The sequence below is a fragment of the Lycium barbarum genome, chromosome 11 (genome assembly GCF_019175385.1).
Source record: "Lycium barbarum isolate Lr01 chromosome 11, ASM1917538v2, whole genome shotgun sequence".
Taxonomy (NCBI): domain Eukaryota; kingdom Viridiplantae; phylum Streptophyta; class Magnoliopsida; order Solanales; family Solanaceae; genus Lycium; species Lycium barbarum.
In genome coordinates, this window is record NC_083347.1 from 93996679 (window position 1) to 94009981 (window position 13303).

A 13303-nucleotide genomic window follows, 5' to 3' on the forward strand; every position below is an offset into this window, starting at 1 on the left:
AAAGGGGGGGGGGGGGTAGGAAAGGGTTTAATAGAATTTAGAGCGCTAGGAATGACAGATGCGATCATACCAGCACTAACGCACCGGATCCCATAAGAACTCCGAAGTTAAGCGTGCTTGGGCGAGAGAAGTACTAGGATGGGTGACCCCCTGGGAAGTCCTCGTGTTGCATCCTCCTTTTGTCGCTTTTAATTATATATTTTTTGCAAAATAACGATCGGAACGAGATGTGAAAAGGACAGGCTTTTAGTTAAGCGTGGGCGGGGAGGGGGGGGGGGGTAGGAAAGGGTTTAATAGAATTTAGAGCGCTAGGAAAGACGGATGTGATCATACCAGCACTAACGCACCGGATCCCGTCAGAAATCCGAAGTTAAGCGTGCTTGGGCGAGAGCAGTACTAGGATGGGTGACCCCCTGGGAAGTCGTCGTGTTACATCCCTTCTTTTGTCGCTTTTAATTATATATTTTTTGCAAAATAACGTCGGTGCCAAGATGTGAAAAGGACAGGCTTTTAGTTAAGCGTGGGCGGGGAGGGGGAAGGGGGGGGGGGGGGTAGGAAAGGGTTTAATAGAATTTAGAGCGCTAGGAATGACGGATGCGACCATACCAGCACTAACGCACCGGATCCCATCAGAACTCCGAAGTTAAGCGTGCTTGGGCGAGAGTAATACTAGGATGGGTGACCCCCTGGGAAGTCCTCGTATTGCATCCTCCTTTTGTCGCTTTTAATTATATATTTTTGGCAAAATAACGTTCGGGCTGAGATGTGAAAAGGACAGCCTTTTAGTTAAGCGTGGGCGGGGAGGGAGAGGGGTAGGAAAGGGTTTAATAGAATTTAGAGCGCTAGGAATGACGGATGCGATCATACCCGCACTAACGCCCCAAATCCCATTAGAACTCCGAAGTTAAGCGTGCTTGGGCGAGAGTAGTACTTGGATGGGTGACCCCCTGCGAAGTCCTCGTGTTGCATCCCTTCTTTTGTCGCTTTTAATTATATATTTTTTGCAAAATAACGTCCGGGCCGAGATGTGAAAAGGACAGGCTTTTAGTTAAGCGTGGGCGGGAAGGGGGAGGGGGGGTAGGAAAGGGTTTATTAGAATTTAGAGAGCAAGAATTGACGGATGCGATCATACCAGCACTAACGCACCGGATCCCATCAGAACTCCGAAGTTAAGCGTGCTCGGGCGAGAGTAGTACTAGGATGGGTGACCCCCTGGGAAGTCCTCGTGTTGCATCCTCATTTTGTCGCTTTTAATTATATATTTTTTGCAAAATAACGTTCGGGCCGAGATGTGAAAAGGACAGGCTTTTAGTTAAGCGTGGGCGGGGAGGGGGGGTAGGAAAGTGTTTAATAGAATTTAGAGCGCTAGGAATGACGGATGCGATCATACCAGCACTAACGCACCGGATCCCATCAGAACTCCGAAGTTAAGCGTGCGTGGGTGAGAGTAGTACTAGGATGGGTGACCTCCTGGGAAGTCGTCGTGTTGCATCCCTTCTTTTGTCGCTTTTAATTATATATGTTTTGCAAAATAATGTCCGGGTCGAGATGTGAAAAGGACAGGCTTTTAGTTAAGCGTGGGCGGGGAGGGGGGGGGGGGTAGGAAAGGGTTTAATAGAATTTAGAGCGCTAGGAATGACGGATGCGATCATACCAGCACTAACGCACCGGATCCCATCAGAACTCCGAAGTTAAGCGTGCCTGGGCGAGAGTTGTACTAGGATGGGTGACCCCTTGGGAAGTCCCCGTGTTGCATCCCTCCTTTTGTCTCTTTTAATTTTCAATTTTTTATCACTAGATTTTTTACTAAAGATTAATGAAAATTGTGCACCAATTTTGAGCAAAATTGAAATTGAATGGGATAACAGGTGTTTTTTCAAAAATCAACTCAGCCAAACCACCTTGCTGCAGTTTGGGCGGCTAGATCTCGCAAAAATACGCAAAATAAAAAAGAAATCGTGTAAATCGGACGTGCGAGCGCAACGTTATGACCGTTTAAATTTTCACCAATTTACAACTACTTTTTTCCCTATACTCATTATTTGATAATTTTATCTTATCAATTTATATAACTACTTAAGTTCATGCCACATCAAACATCACTGATAATCGAGCACTTTTGTTTTGAATCATGCCTTGTCTTGGTTGGGTGCATGGTGCATGTTTTAATAATATATCTTATTTTAAAAAGATCGTAACATATTCGAAATAAAGTTAAGCATTAAAAAATAACACACTTAAATCTAAACAATAATAATAAAAAACTTTAAGCTAATGACAACAGGTCTTCAAACAAAAATGGACTTCGAGCACTTTTCAACCACTAAAACAACGACTCGAAGTTTTGCTTATTCTTGATGTATTGAGCCTACCTTATTAATCACACAAAAATAAGTAGGATTCTATATAAAATATTGAAGTTCCGACAGTCTCGAAGCATGATTAACCAATGGCGAAAGTATGGAAAAATTGTGAAAAAAAAGACACCCAGAATTACGAAGTAAAGGTTAGACTTTTCAATTAACTTATGATAAAGCCGTTTGCAATGATATTACAATCAATTACGAATAATATTTAATTAAGACTAAAAGATAAGAGAGTTTATATAAAGACCAAAAGTTTATGATTATGATATAAAATCTGAATACCGAGGGAAAAGTTGTAGTGGGAAGGATCATTCAATAGGTTTCATGTGGTGCAAATTTTAATTAATTGACGACACTTTCACAAGAAATTTATCCAAATAAAAGTAAAAAGTAGTACTAGGATGGGTGACCCCCGGGAAGTCCTCATGTTGCATCCCTCCTTTTGTCGCTTTTAATTATATATTTTTTGCAAAATAATGTCCGGGCCGAGATGTGAAAAGGACAGGCTTTTAGTTAAGCGTGGGCGGGGAGGGGGGGGGGGTAGGAAATGGTTTAATAGAATTTACAGCGCTAGGAATGACGGATGCGTTCATACCAGCACTAACGCACCGGATCCCATCAGAACTCCGAAGTTAAGCGTGCTTAGGCGAGAGTAGTACTACGATGGGTGACCCCCTGGGAACTCCTCGTGTTGCATCCCTTCTTTGGTCGCTTTTAATTATATATTTTTTGCAAAATAACGTCCGGGCCGAGATGTGAAAAGGACAGGATTTTAGTTAAGCGTGGGCGGGGAGGGGAGGGAGGTAGGAAAGGGTTTAGTGGAATTTAGAGCGCTAGGAATGACGGATGCGATCTTACCAGCACTAACGCACCGGATCCCATTAGAAATCCGAAGTTAAGCGTGCTTGGGCGAGAGTAGTACTAGGATGGGTGACCCCCTGAGATGACGTCGTGTTGCATCCCTTCTTTTGTCGCTTTTAATTATATATTTTTTGCAAAATAACGTTCGGGCCGAGATGTGAAAATGACAGGCTTATAGTTAAGCGTGGGCGGGGAGGGGAGGGGGGTAGGAAAGGGTTTAGTAGAATTTAGAGCGCTAGGAATGACGGATGCGATCATACCAGCACTAACGCACTGGATCCCATTAGAAATCCGAAGTTAAGCGTGCTTGGGCGAGAGTAGTACAAGGATGGGTGACCCCCTGAGATGACGTCGTGTTGCATCCCTTCTTTTGTCGCTTTTAATTATATATTTTTTGCAAAATAACGTTCGGGCCGAGATGTGAAAAGGCAGGCTTATAGGTAAGCGTGGGCGGGAAGGGGGGGGGGGGTAGGAAAGAGTTTAATAGAATTTAGAGCGCTAGGAATGACGGATGCGATCATACCAGCACTAACGCAGCGGATCCCATAAGAACTTCGAAGTTAAGCGTGCTTGGGCGAGAGAAGTACTAGGATGGGTGACCCCCTGGGAAGTCCTCGTGTTGCATCCTCCTTTTGTTGCTTTTAATTATATATTTTTGGCAAAATAACGTTCGGGTTGAGATGTGAAAAGGACAGGCTTTTAGTTCAGCGTGGGCGGGGAAGGGGAGTAGGAAAGGGTTTAATAGAATTTAGAGCACTAGGAATGACGGGTGTGATCATACCAGAATTAACACACCAGATCCCATCAGAACTCCGAAGTTAAGCGTGCTTGGGCGAGAGTAGTACTAGGATGGGTGACCTCCTGGGAAGTCGTCTTGTTGCATCCTTTCTTTTGTCGCTTTTAATTATATATTTTTTGCAAAATAACGTTCGGGCCGAGATGTGAAAAGGACAGGCTTATAGTTAAGCGTGGGCGGAAAGGGGGGGGGGGGGTAGGAAAGGGTTTAATAGAATTTAGAGCGCTAGGAATGACGGATGCGATCATACCAGCACTAACGCACTGGATCCCATAAGAACTCCGAAGTTAAGCGTGCTTGGGCGAGAGAAGTACTAGGATGGGTGACCCCGTGGGAAGTCCTCGTGTTGCATCCTCCTTTTGTCGCTTTTAATTATATATTTTTGGCAAAATAACGTTCGGGTTGAGATGTGAAAAGGACAGGCTTTTAGTTCAGCGTGGGCGGGGAAGGGGGGTAGGAAAGGGTTTAATAGAATTTAGAGCACTAGGAATGACGGGTGTGATCATACCAGCATTAACACACCAGATCCCATCAGAACTACGAAGTTAAGCGTGCTTGGGCGAGAGTAGTACTAGGATGGGTGACCCCCTGGGAAGTCGTCTTGTTGCATCCTTTCTTTTGTCGCTTTTAATTATATATTTTTTGCAAAATAACGTTCGGGCCGAGATGTGAAAAGGACAGGCTTATAGTTAAGCGTGGGCGGAAAGGGGGGGGGGGGTAGGAAAGGGTTTAATAGAATTTAGAGCGCTAGGAATGACGGATGCGATCATACCAGCACTAACGCACTGGATCCCATAAGAACTCCGAAGTTAAGCTTGCTTGGGCGAGAGAAGTACTAGGATGGGTGACCCCGTGGGAAGTCCTCGTGTTGCATCCTCCTTTTGTCGCTTTTAATTATATATTTTTTGCAAAATAATGTCCGGGCCGAGATGTGAAAAGGACAGGCTTTTAGTTAAGCGTGGGCGGGGAGGGGGGGGGGGGTAGGAAATGGTTTAATAGAATTTACAGCGCTAGGAATGACGGATGCGTTCATACCAGCACTAACGCACCGGATCCCATCAGAACTCCGAAGTTAAGCGTGCTTAGGCGAGAGTAGTACTACGATGGGTGACCCCCTGGGAACTCCTCGTGTTGCATCCCTTCTTTGGTCGCTTTTAATTATATATTTTTTGCAAAATAACGTCCGGGCCGAGATGTGAAAAGGACAGGATTTTAGTTAAGCGTGGGCGGGGAGGGGAGGGAGGTAGGAAAGGGTTTAGTGGAATTTAGAGCGCTAGGAATGACGGATGCGATCTTACCAGCACTAACGCACCGGATCCCATTAGAAATCCGAAGTTAAGCGTGCTTGGGCGAGAGTAGTACTAGGATGGGTGACCCCCTGAGATGACGTCGTGTTGCATCCCTTCTTTTGTCGCTTTTAATTATATATTTTTTGCAAAATAACGTTCGGGCCGAGATGTGAAAATGACAGGCTTATAGTTAAGCGTGGGCGGGGAGGGGAGGGGGGTAGGAAAGGGTTTAGTAGAATTTAGAGCGCTAGGAATGACGGATGCGATCATACCAGCACTAACGCACTGGATCCCATTAGAAATCCGAAGTTAAGCGTGCTTGGGCGAGAGTAGTACAAGGATGGGTGACCCCCTGAGATGACGTCGTGTTGCATCCCTTCTTTTGTCGCTTTTAATTATATATTTTTTGCAAAATAACGTTCGGGCCGAGATGTGAAAAGGCAGGCTTATAGGTAAGCGTGGGCGGGAAGGGGGGGGGGGGGTAGGAAAGAGTTTAATAGAATTTAGAGCGCTAGGAATGACGGATGCGATCATACCAGCACTAACGCAGCGGATCCCATAAGAACTTCGAAGTTAAGCGTGCTTGGGCGAGAGAAGTACTAGGATGGGTGACCCCCTGGGAAGTCCTCGTGTTGCATCCTCCTTTTGTTGCTTTTAATTATATATTTTTGGCAAAATAACGTTCGGGTTGAGATGTGAAAAGGACAGGCTTTTAGTTCAGCGTGGGCGGGGAAGGGGAGTAGGAAAGGGTTTAATAGAATTTAGAGCACTAGGAATGACGGGTGTGATCATACCAGCATTAACACACCAGATCCCATCAGAACTCCGAAGTTAAGCGTGCTTGGGCGAGAGTAGTACTAGGATGGGTGACCTCCTGGGAAGTCGTCTTGTTGCATCCTTTCTTTTGTCGCTTTTAATTATATATTTTTTGCAAAATAACGTTCGGGCCGAGATGTGAAAAGGACAGGCTTATAGTTAAGCGTGGGCGGAAGGGGGGGGGGGGGTAGGAAAGGGTTTAATAGAATTTAGAGCGCTAGGAATGACGGATGCGATCATACCAGCACTAACGCACTGGATCCCATAAGAACTCCGAAGTTAAGCGTGCTTGGGCGAGAGAAGTACTAGGATGGGTGACCCCCTGGGAAGTCCTCGTGTTGCATCCTCCTTTTGTCGCTTTTAATTATATATTTTTGGCAAAATAACGTTCGGGTTGAGATGTGAAAAGGACAGGCTTTTAGTTCAGCGTGGGCGGGGAAGGGGGGTAGGAAAGGGTTTAATAGAATTTAGAGCACTAGGAATGACGGGTGTGATCATACCAGCATTAACACACCAGATCCCATCAGAACTACGAAGTTAAGCGTGCTTGGGCGAGAGTAGTACTAGGATGGGTGACCCCCTGGGAAGTCGTCTTGTTGCATCCTTTCTTTTGTCGCTTTTAATTATATATTTTTTGCAAAATAACGTTCGGGCCGAGATGTGAAAAGGACAGGCTTATAGTTAAGCGTGGGCGGGAAGGGGGGGGGGGGTAGGAAAGGGTTTAATAGAATTTAGAGCGCTAGGAATGACGGATGCGATCATACCAGCACTAACGCACTGGATCCCATAAGAACTCCGAAGTTAAGCTTGCTTGGGCGAGAGAAGTACTAGGATGGGTGACCCCGTGGGAAGTCCTCGTGTTGCATCCTCCTTTTGTCGCTTTTAATTATATATTTTTGGCAAAATAACGTTCGGGTTGAGATGTGAAAAGGACAGGCTTTTAGTTCAGCGTGGGCGGGGAAGGGGGGTAGGAAAGGGTTTAATAGAATTTAGAGCGCTAGGAATGACGGATGCGATTATACCAGCACTAACGCACCGGATCCCATAAGAACTCCGAAGTTAAGCGTGCTTGGGCGAGAGAAGTACTAGGATGGGTGACCCCCTGGGAAGTCCTCGTGTTGCATCCTCCTTTTGTCGCTTTTAATTATATATTTTTTGCAAAATAACGATCGGGACGAGATGTGAAAAGGACAGGCTTTTAGTTAAGCGTGGGCGGGGAGGGGGGGTAGGAAAGGGTTTAATAGAATTTAGAGCGCTAGGAATGACGGATGCGATCATACCAGCACTAACGCACCAGATCCCATTAGAACTCCGAAGTTAAGCGTGCTTGGGCGAGAGTAGTACTAGGATGGGTGACCCCCTGGGAAGTCCTCGTGTTGCATCCCTTCTTTTGTCGCTTTTAATTATATATTTTTTGCAAAATAACGATCGGAACGAGATGTGAAAAGGACAGGCTTTTAGTTAAGCGTGGGCGGGGAGGGGGGGGGGGGTAGGAAAGGGTTTAATAGAATTTAGAGCGCTAGGAATGACGGATGCGATCATACCAGCACTAACGCCCCGAATCCCATTAGAACTCTGAAGTTAAGCGTGCTTGGGCGAGAGTAGTACTAGGATGGGTGACCCCCTGGGAAGTCCTCGTGTTGCATCCCTTCTTTTGTCGCTTTTAATTATATATTTTTTGCAAAATAACGTCCGGGCCGAGATGTGAAAAGGACAGGCTTTTAGTTAAGCGTGGGCGGGAAGGGGGAGGGGGGGGGGGTAGGAAAGGGTTTATTAGAATTTAGAGAGCAAGAAATGACGGATGCGATCATACCAGCACTAACGCACCGGATCCCATCAGAACTCCGAAGTTAAGCGTGCTCGGGCGAGAGTAGTACTAGGATGGGTGACCCCCTGGGAAGTCCTCGTGTTGCATCCTCATTTTGTCGCTTTTAATTATATATTTTTTGCAAAATAACGTTCGGGCCGAGATGTGAAAAGGACAGGCTTTTAGTTAAGCGTGGGCGGGGAGGGGGGGGGTAGGAAAGTGTTTAATAGAATTTAGAGCGCTAGGAATGACGGGTGTGATCATACCAGCATTAACACACCAGATCCCATCAGAACTACGAAGTTAAGCGTGCTTGGGCGAGAGTAGTACTAGGATGGGTGACCCCCTGGGAAGTCGTCTTGTTGCATCCCTTCTTTTGTCGCTTTTAATTATATATTTTTTGCAAAATAACGTTCGGGCCGAGATGTGAAAAGGACAGGCTTATAGTTAAGCGTGGGCGGGAAGGGGGGGGGGGGGTAGGAAAGGGTTTAATAGAATTTAGAGCGCTAGGAATGACGGATGCGATTATACCAGCACTAACGCACCGGATCCCATCAGAACTCCGAAGTTAAGCGTGCTTGGGCGAGAGAAGTACTAGGATGGGTGACCCCCTGGGAAGTCCTCGTATTGCATCCTCCTTTTGTCGCTTTTAATTATATATTTTTGGCAAAATAACGTTCGGGCTGAGATGTGAAAAGGACAGCCTTTTAGTTAAGCGTGGGCGGGGAGGGAGAGGGGTAGGAAAGGGTTTAATAGAATTTAGAGCGCTAGGAATGACGGATGCGATCATACCCGCACTAACGCCCCAAATCCCATTAGAACTCTGAAGTTAAGCGTGCTTGGGCGAGAGTAGTACTTGGATGGGTGACCCCCTGGGAAGTCCTCGTGTTGCATCCCTTCTTTTGTCGCTTTTAATTATATATTTTTTGCAAAATAACGTCCGGGCCGAGATGTGAAAAGGACAGGCTTTTAGTTAAGCGTGGGCGGGAAGGGGGAGGGGGGGGGGGTAGGAAAGGGTTTATTAGAATTTAGAGAGCAAGAAATGACGGATGCGATCATACCAGCACTAACGCACCGGATCCCATCAGAACTCCGAAGTTAAGCGTGCTCGGGCGAGAGTAGTACTAGGATGGGTGACCCCCTGGGAAGTCCTCGTGTTGCATCCTCATTTTGTCGCTTTTAATTATATATTTTTTGCAAAATAACGTTCGGGCCGAGATGTGAAAAGGACAGGCTTTTAGTTAAGCGTGGGCGGGGAGGGGGGGGGTAGGAAAGGGTTTAATAGAATTTAGAGCGCTAGGAATGACGGATGCGATCATACCAGCACTAACGCACTGGATCCCATCAGAACTCCGAAGTTAAGCGTGCGTGGGTGAGAGTAGTACTAGGATGGGTGACCTCCTGGGAAGTCGTCGTGTTGCATCCCTTCTTTTGTCGCTTTTAATTATATATGTTTTGCAAAATAATGTCCGGGTCGAGATGTGAAAAGGACAGGCTTTTAGTTAAGCGTGGGCGGGGAGGGGGGGGGGGGGTAGGAAAGGGTTTAATAGAATTTAGAGCGCTAGGAATGACGGATGCGATCATACCAGCACTAACGCACCGGATCCCATCAGAACTCCGAAGTTAAGCGTGCCTGGGCGAGAGTTGTACTAGGATGGGTGACCCCTTGGGAAGTCCCCGTGTTGCATCCCTCCTTTTGTCTCTTTTAATTTTCAATTTTTTATCACTAGATTTTTTACTAAAGATTAATGAAAATTGTGCACCAATTTTGAGCAAAATTGAAATTGAATGGGATAACAGGTGTTTTTTCAAAAATCAACTCAGCCAAACCACCTTGCTGCAGTTTGGGCGGCTAGATCTCGCAAAAATACGCAAAATAAAAAAGAAATCGTGTAAATCGGACGTGCGAGCGCAACGTTATGACCGTTTAAATTTTCACCAATTTACAACTAATTTTTTCCCTATACTCATTATTTGATAATTTTATCTTATCAATTTATTTAACTACTTAAGTTCATGCCACATCAAACATCACTGATAATCGAGCACTTTTGTTTTGAATCATGCCTTGTCTTGGTTGGGTGCATGGTGCATGTTTTAATAATATATCTTATTTTAAAAAGACCGTAACATATTCGAAATAAAGTTAAGCATTAAAAAATAACACACTTAAATCTAAACCCTAATAATAAAAAACTTTAAGCTAATGACAACAGGTCTTCAAACAAAAATGGACTTCGAGCACTTTTCAACCACTAAAACAACGACCCGAAGTTTTGCTTATCCTTGTGTATTGAGCCTACCTTATTAATCACACAAAAATAAGTAAGTTTCTATATAAAATATTGAAGTTCCGACAGTCTCGAAGCAAGATTAACCAATGGCGGAAGTATGGAAAAATTGTGAAAAAAAAGACACCCAGAATTACGAAGTAAAGGTTAGACTTTTCAATTTACTTATGATAAAGCTGTTTGCAATGATATTACAATCAATTACGAATAATATTTAATTAAGACTAAAAGATAAGAGAGTTTATATAAAGACCAAAAGTTTATGATTATGATATAAAATCTGAATACCGAGGGAAAAGTTGTAGTGGGAAGGATCATTCAATAGGTTTCATGTGGTGCAAATTTTAATTAATTGACGACACTTTCACAAGAAATTTATCCAAATAAAACTACAAAGTAGTACTAGGATGGGTGACCCCCTAGGGAAGTCCTCGTGTTGCATCCCTCCTTTTGTCGCTTTTAATTATATATTTTTGCAAAATAACGTCGGGCCTGAGATGTGAAAAGGACAGCCTTTTAGTTAAGCGTGGGCGGGGAGGGGGAGGGGGTAGGAAAGGGTTTAATAGAATTTAGAGCGCTAGGAATGACGGATGCGATCATACCAGCATTAACGCACCGGATCCCATCAAAACTCCGAAGTTAAGCGTGCTTGGGCGAGATAGTACTAGGATGGGTGACCCCCTGGGTTGTCGTCGTGTTGCATCCCTTCTTTTGTCACTTTTAATTATATATTTTTTGCAAAATAACGTTCGGGCCGAGATGTGAAAACGACAGACTTATAGTTAAGCGTGGGCGGGTAAGGGGGGGGGGGGGGTAGGAAAGGGTTTAATAGAATTTAGAGCGCTAGGAATGACGGATGCGATCATACCAGCACTAACGCACCGGATCCCATAAGAACTCCGAAGTTAAGCGTGCTTGGGCGAGAGTAGTACTAGGATGGGTGACCCCCTGGGAAGTCCTCGTGTTGCATCCTCCTTTTGTCGCTTTTAATTATATATTTTTTGCAAAATAACGATCGGAACGAGATGTGAAAAGGACAGGCTTTTAGTTAAGCGTGGGCGGGGAGGGGGGGGGGGGTAGGAAAAGGTTTCATAGAATTTAGAGCGCTAGGAATGACGGATGCGATCATACCAGCACTAACGCACCGGATCCCATCAGAACTCCGAAGTTAAGAGTGCTTGGGCGAGAGTAGTACTAGGATGGGTGACCCCCTGGGAAGTCCTCGTGTTGCATCCTCCTTTTATCGCTTTTAATTATATATTTTTGGCAAAATAACGTTCGGGCCGAGATTTGAAAAGGACAGGCTTTTAGTTAAGCGTGGGCGGGGAGGGGGGGGGGGTAGGAAAGGGTTTAATAGAATTTAGAGCACTAGGAATGACGGGTGCGATCATACCAGCATTAACGCACCGGATCCCATCAGAACTCCGAAGTTAAGCGTGCTTGGGCGAGAGTAGTACTAGGATGGGTGACACCCTGGGAAGTCGTCGTATTGCATCCCTTCTTTTGTCGCTTTTAATTATATATTTTTTGCAAAATAACGTCCGGGCCGAGATGTGAAAAGGACAGGCTTTTAGTTAAGCCTGGGCGGGGAGGGGGGGGGGGTAGAAAAGGGTTTAATAGAATTTAGAGCGCTAGGAATGACGGATGCGATCATACCCGCTCTAACGCACCGGATCCCATCAGAACTCCAAAGTTAAGCGTGCTTGGGCGAGAGTAGTACTTGGATGGGTGACCCCCTAGGAAGTCCTCGTGTTGCATCCCTTCTTTTGTCGCTTTTAATTATATATGTTTTGCAAAATAACGTCCGGGCCGAGATGTGAAAAGGACAGGCTCTTAGTTAAGCGTGGGCGGCGAGTGGGAGAGGGGGTAGGAAAGGGTTTAATAGAATTTAGAGCGCTAGGAATGACGGATGCGATCATACCAGCACTGAAGTACCGGATCCCATCATAACTCCGAAGTTAAGCGTGCTTGGGCGAGAGTAGTACTAGGATGGGTGACCGCCTGGGAAGTCCTCGTGTTGCATCCTCCTTTTGTCGCTTTTAATTATATATTTTTTGCAAAATAACGTTCGGGCCGAGATATGAAAAGGACAGGATTTTAGTTAAGCGTGGGCGAGGAGGGGAGAGGGGTAGGAAAGGGTTTAATAGAATTTAGAGCGCTAGCAATGACAGATGCGATCATAGCAGCACTAACGCACCGGATCCCATCAGAACTCCGAAGTTAAGCGTGCTTGGGCGAGAGTAGTACTAGGATGGGTGACCCCCTGGGAAGTCCTCGTGTTGCATCCCTTCGTTTGTCGCTTTTAATTATATATGTTTTGCAAAATAACGTCCCGGCCGAGATGTGAAAAGGACAGGATTTTAGTTAAGCGTGGGCGGGGAGGGGGGGGGGGGAAGGAAAGGGTTTAATAGAATTTAGAGCGTTAGGAATGACGGATACGATCATACCAGCACTAACGCATCGGATTCCATCAGAACTCCGAAGTTAAGCGTGCCTGGGTGAGAGTAGTACTAGGATGGGTGACCCCTTGGGAAATCCCCGTGTTGCATCCCTCCTTTTGTCGCTTTTAATTATCTATTTTTTATCACTAGATTTTTTACTAAAGATGAATGAAAATTGTGCACCAATTTGGAGCAAAATTGAAATTGAATGGGGATAACAGGTTGTTGTTTCACAAAATTCAACTCAGCCAAACCACCTTGCTGCAGTATATCTTTGGCGGCATTAGATCTCGGCAAATAATACGCAAAATAAAACAGAAATGCGTTTGTAAATCGGACGTGCCTTGTTTAGCGACTTATGGACGTTTAAATTTCACCAATTTACATACTAATCTTTTTCCCTATACTCATATTGATTAATTTTTATCTTATCACTTATTTAACTACTTAAGTTCATGCCACATCCCAACATCACTGATAACGATCACTTTTGTTTTTTGAACATGCATGGTGCATGTTTAATAATATGATCTTATTTTAATAAATGACTTTAGTAACATATCGAAAAAGTAAGCATTATAGAAATACACACTAAATCTAAACCCCAAAGTAATAAAAAACTTTAAGCTACAACAG

At 44.9% G+C, this 13303-nt stretch overlaps 41 non-coding genes across 41 annotated transcripts; all 41 read left to right on the forward strand.

Moving 5' to 3' along the window:
• The first annotated feature begins 56 nt into the window (after nucleotides 1-56).
• LOC132620811 (5S ribosomal RNA) lies at nucleotides 57-175 on the forward strand. Its single transcript, XR_009575239.1, has one exon. It is a non-coding gene; the product is annotated as a 5S ribosomal RNA (ribosomal RNA).
• Nucleotides 176-319: 144 nt separating this feature from the next.
• LOC132620873 (5S ribosomal RNA) lies at nucleotides 320-438 on the forward strand. Its single transcript, XR_009575298.1, has one exon. It is a non-coding gene; the product is annotated as a 5S ribosomal RNA (ribosomal RNA).
• Nucleotides 439-592: 154 nt separating this feature from the next.
• Nucleotides 593-711, forward strand: LOC132620805 (5S ribosomal RNA). The gene has a single exon (XR_009575232.1). It is a non-coding gene; the product is annotated as a 5S ribosomal RNA (ribosomal RNA).
• A 142-nt stretch (nucleotides 712-853) lies between these two features.
• On the forward strand, nucleotides 854-972 carry LOC132620893 (5S ribosomal RNA). Its single transcript, XR_009575319.1, has one exon. It is a non-coding gene; the product is annotated as a 5S ribosomal RNA (ribosomal RNA).
• A 146-nt stretch (nucleotides 973-1118) lies between these two features.
• On the forward strand, nucleotides 1119-1237 carry LOC132620761 (5S ribosomal RNA). The gene has a single exon (XR_009575190.1). It is a non-coding gene; the product is annotated as a 5S ribosomal RNA (ribosomal RNA).
• A 139-nt stretch (nucleotides 1238-1376) lies between these two features.
• On the forward strand, nucleotides 1377-1495 carry LOC132620841 (5S ribosomal RNA). Its single transcript, XR_009575267.1, has one exon. It is a non-coding gene; the product is annotated as a 5S ribosomal RNA (ribosomal RNA).
• Nucleotides 1496-1640: 145 nt separating this feature from the next.
• LOC132620794 (5S ribosomal RNA) lies at nucleotides 1641-1759 on the forward strand. Its single transcript, XR_009575222.1, has one exon. It is a non-coding gene; the product is annotated as a 5S ribosomal RNA (ribosomal RNA).
• A 1188-nt stretch (nucleotides 1760-2947) lies between these two features.
• On the forward strand, nucleotides 2948-3066 carry LOC132620837 (5S ribosomal RNA). Its single transcript, XR_009575263.1, has one exon. It is a non-coding gene; the product is annotated as a 5S ribosomal RNA (ribosomal RNA).
• Nucleotides 3067-3210: 144 nt separating this feature from the next.
• LOC132620903 (5S ribosomal RNA) lies at nucleotides 3211-3329 on the forward strand. Its single transcript, XR_009575328.1, has one exon. It is a non-coding gene; the product is annotated as a 5S ribosomal RNA (ribosomal RNA).
• A 144-nt stretch (nucleotides 3330-3473) lies between these two features.
• Nucleotides 3474-3592, forward strand: LOC132620918 (5S ribosomal RNA). Its single transcript, XR_009575344.1, has one exon. It is a non-coding gene; the product is annotated as a 5S ribosomal RNA (ribosomal RNA).
• Nucleotides 3593-3736: 144 nt separating this feature from the next.
• LOC132620857 (5S ribosomal RNA) lies at nucleotides 3737-3855 on the forward strand. The gene has a single exon (XR_009575283.1). It is a non-coding gene; the product is annotated as a 5S ribosomal RNA (ribosomal RNA).
• A 139-nt stretch (nucleotides 3856-3994) lies between these two features.
• Nucleotides 3995-4113, forward strand: LOC132620924 (5S ribosomal RNA). Its single transcript, XR_009575350.1, has one exon. It is a non-coding gene; the product is annotated as a 5S ribosomal RNA (ribosomal RNA).
• A 146-nt stretch (nucleotides 4114-4259) lies between these two features.
• LOC132620812 (5S ribosomal RNA) lies at nucleotides 4260-4378 on the forward strand. Its single transcript, XR_009575240.1, has one exon. It is a non-coding gene; the product is annotated as a 5S ribosomal RNA (ribosomal RNA).
• A 139-nt stretch (nucleotides 4379-4517) lies between these two features.
• Nucleotides 4518-4636, forward strand: LOC132620937 (5S ribosomal RNA). The gene has a single exon (XR_009575362.1). It is a non-coding gene; the product is annotated as a 5S ribosomal RNA (ribosomal RNA).
• Nucleotides 4637-4781: 145 nt separating this feature from the next.
• Nucleotides 4782-4900, forward strand: LOC132620853 (5S ribosomal RNA). Its single transcript, XR_009575279.1, has one exon. It is a non-coding gene; the product is annotated as a 5S ribosomal RNA (ribosomal RNA).
• A 144-nt stretch (nucleotides 4901-5044) lies between these two features.
• On the forward strand, nucleotides 5045-5163 carry LOC132620838 (5S ribosomal RNA). The gene has a single exon (XR_009575264.1). It is a non-coding gene; the product is annotated as a 5S ribosomal RNA (ribosomal RNA).
• A 144-nt stretch (nucleotides 5164-5307) lies between these two features.
• Nucleotides 5308-5426, forward strand: LOC132620904 (5S ribosomal RNA). Its single transcript, XR_009575330.1, has one exon. It is a non-coding gene; the product is annotated as a 5S ribosomal RNA (ribosomal RNA).
• A 144-nt stretch (nucleotides 5427-5570) lies between these two features.
• On the forward strand, nucleotides 5571-5689 carry LOC132620919 (5S ribosomal RNA). Its single transcript, XR_009575345.1, has one exon. It is a non-coding gene; the product is annotated as a 5S ribosomal RNA (ribosomal RNA).
• Nucleotides 5690-5834: 145 nt separating this feature from the next.
• On the forward strand, nucleotides 5835-5953 carry LOC132620858 (5S ribosomal RNA). The gene has a single exon (XR_009575284.1). It is a non-coding gene; the product is annotated as a 5S ribosomal RNA (ribosomal RNA).
• A 139-nt stretch (nucleotides 5954-6092) lies between these two features.
• On the forward strand, nucleotides 6093-6211 carry LOC132620900 (5S ribosomal RNA). Its single transcript, XR_009575325.1, has one exon. It is a non-coding gene; the product is annotated as a 5S ribosomal RNA (ribosomal RNA).
• A 145-nt stretch (nucleotides 6212-6356) lies between these two features.
• Nucleotides 6357-6475, forward strand: LOC132620802 (5S ribosomal RNA). The gene has a single exon (XR_009575230.1). It is a non-coding gene; the product is annotated as a 5S ribosomal RNA (ribosomal RNA).
• Nucleotides 6476-6614: 139 nt separating this feature from the next.
• On the forward strand, nucleotides 6615-6733 carry LOC132620939 (5S ribosomal RNA). The gene has a single exon (XR_009575364.1). It is a non-coding gene; the product is annotated as a 5S ribosomal RNA (ribosomal RNA).
• Nucleotides 6734-6878: 145 nt separating this feature from the next.
• On the forward strand, nucleotides 6879-6997 carry LOC132620854 (5S ribosomal RNA). The gene has a single exon (XR_009575280.1). It is a non-coding gene; the product is annotated as a 5S ribosomal RNA (ribosomal RNA).
• Nucleotides 6998-7136: 139 nt separating this feature from the next.
• LOC132620799 (5S ribosomal RNA) lies at nucleotides 7137-7255 on the forward strand. The gene has a single exon (XR_009575227.1). It is a non-coding gene; the product is annotated as a 5S ribosomal RNA (ribosomal RNA).
• A 139-nt stretch (nucleotides 7256-7394) lies between these two features.
• Nucleotides 7395-7513, forward strand: LOC132620787 (5S ribosomal RNA). The gene has a single exon (XR_009575216.1). It is a non-coding gene; the product is annotated as a 5S ribosomal RNA (ribosomal RNA).
• Nucleotides 7514-7658: 145 nt separating this feature from the next.
• LOC132620862 (5S ribosomal RNA) lies at nucleotides 7659-7777 on the forward strand. The gene has a single exon (XR_009575287.1). It is a non-coding gene; the product is annotated as a 5S ribosomal RNA (ribosomal RNA).
• A 150-nt stretch (nucleotides 7778-7927) lies between these two features.
• LOC132620762 (5S ribosomal RNA) lies at nucleotides 7928-8046 on the forward strand. The gene has a single exon (XR_009575191.1). It is a non-coding gene; the product is annotated as a 5S ribosomal RNA (ribosomal RNA).
• A 141-nt stretch (nucleotides 8047-8187) lies between these two features.
• On the forward strand, nucleotides 8188-8306 carry LOC132620933 (5S ribosomal RNA). The gene has a single exon (XR_009575359.1). It is a non-coding gene; the product is annotated as a 5S ribosomal RNA (ribosomal RNA).
• A 146-nt stretch (nucleotides 8307-8452) lies between these two features.
• On the forward strand, nucleotides 8453-8571 carry LOC132620778 (5S ribosomal RNA). Its single transcript, XR_009575207.1, has one exon. It is a non-coding gene; the product is annotated as a 5S ribosomal RNA (ribosomal RNA).
• Nucleotides 8572-8713: 142 nt separating this feature from the next.
• Nucleotides 8714-8832, forward strand: LOC132620866 (5S ribosomal RNA). Its single transcript, XR_009575291.1, has one exon. It is a non-coding gene; the product is annotated as a 5S ribosomal RNA (ribosomal RNA).
• A 150-nt stretch (nucleotides 8833-8982) lies between these two features.
• Nucleotides 8983-9101, forward strand: LOC132620763 (5S ribosomal RNA). Its single transcript, XR_009575192.1, has one exon. It is a non-coding gene; the product is annotated as a 5S ribosomal RNA (ribosomal RNA).
• Nucleotides 9102-9242: 141 nt separating this feature from the next.
• On the forward strand, nucleotides 9243-9361 carry LOC132620863 (5S ribosomal RNA). Its single transcript, XR_009575288.1, has one exon. It is a non-coding gene; the product is annotated as a 5S ribosomal RNA (ribosomal RNA).
• A 146-nt stretch (nucleotides 9362-9507) lies between these two features.
• On the forward strand, nucleotides 9508-9626 carry LOC132620796 (5S ribosomal RNA). Its single transcript, XR_009575224.1, has one exon. It is a non-coding gene; the product is annotated as a 5S ribosomal RNA (ribosomal RNA).
• Nucleotides 9627-10814: 1188 nt separating this feature from the next.
• Nucleotides 10815-10932, forward strand: LOC132620940 (5S ribosomal RNA). Its single transcript, XR_009575365.1, has one exon. It is a non-coding gene; the product is annotated as a 5S ribosomal RNA (ribosomal RNA).
• Nucleotides 10933-11080: 148 nt separating this feature from the next.
• Nucleotides 11081-11199, forward strand: LOC132620774 (5S ribosomal RNA). Its single transcript, XR_009575202.1, has one exon. It is a non-coding gene; the product is annotated as a 5S ribosomal RNA (ribosomal RNA).
• Nucleotides 11200-11343: 144 nt separating this feature from the next.
• On the forward strand, nucleotides 11344-11462 carry LOC132620815 (5S ribosomal RNA). The gene has a single exon (XR_009575242.1). It is a non-coding gene; the product is annotated as a 5S ribosomal RNA (ribosomal RNA).
• A 143-nt stretch (nucleotides 11463-11605) lies between these two features.
• On the forward strand, nucleotides 11606-11724 carry LOC132620880 (5S ribosomal RNA). Its single transcript, XR_009575306.1, has one exon. It is a non-coding gene; the product is annotated as a 5S ribosomal RNA (ribosomal RNA).
• A 144-nt stretch (nucleotides 11725-11868) lies between these two features.
• LOC132620850 (5S ribosomal RNA) lies at nucleotides 11869-11987 on the forward strand. The gene has a single exon (XR_009575276.1). It is a non-coding gene; the product is annotated as a 5S ribosomal RNA (ribosomal RNA).
• Nucleotides 11988-12133: 146 nt separating this feature from the next.
• Nucleotides 12134-12252, forward strand: LOC132620832 (5S ribosomal RNA). Its single transcript, XR_009575258.1, has one exon. It is a non-coding gene; the product is annotated as a 5S ribosomal RNA (ribosomal RNA).
• Nucleotides 12253-12395: 143 nt separating this feature from the next.
• On the forward strand, nucleotides 12396-12514 carry LOC132620828 (5S ribosomal RNA). The gene has a single exon (XR_009575255.1). It is a non-coding gene; the product is annotated as a 5S ribosomal RNA (ribosomal RNA).
• A 145-nt stretch (nucleotides 12515-12659) lies between these two features.
• LOC132620894 (5S ribosomal RNA) lies at nucleotides 12660-12778 on the forward strand. Its single transcript, XR_009575320.1, has one exon. It is a non-coding gene; the product is annotated as a 5S ribosomal RNA (ribosomal RNA).
• Nucleotides 12779-13303: the final 525 nt, after the last annotated feature.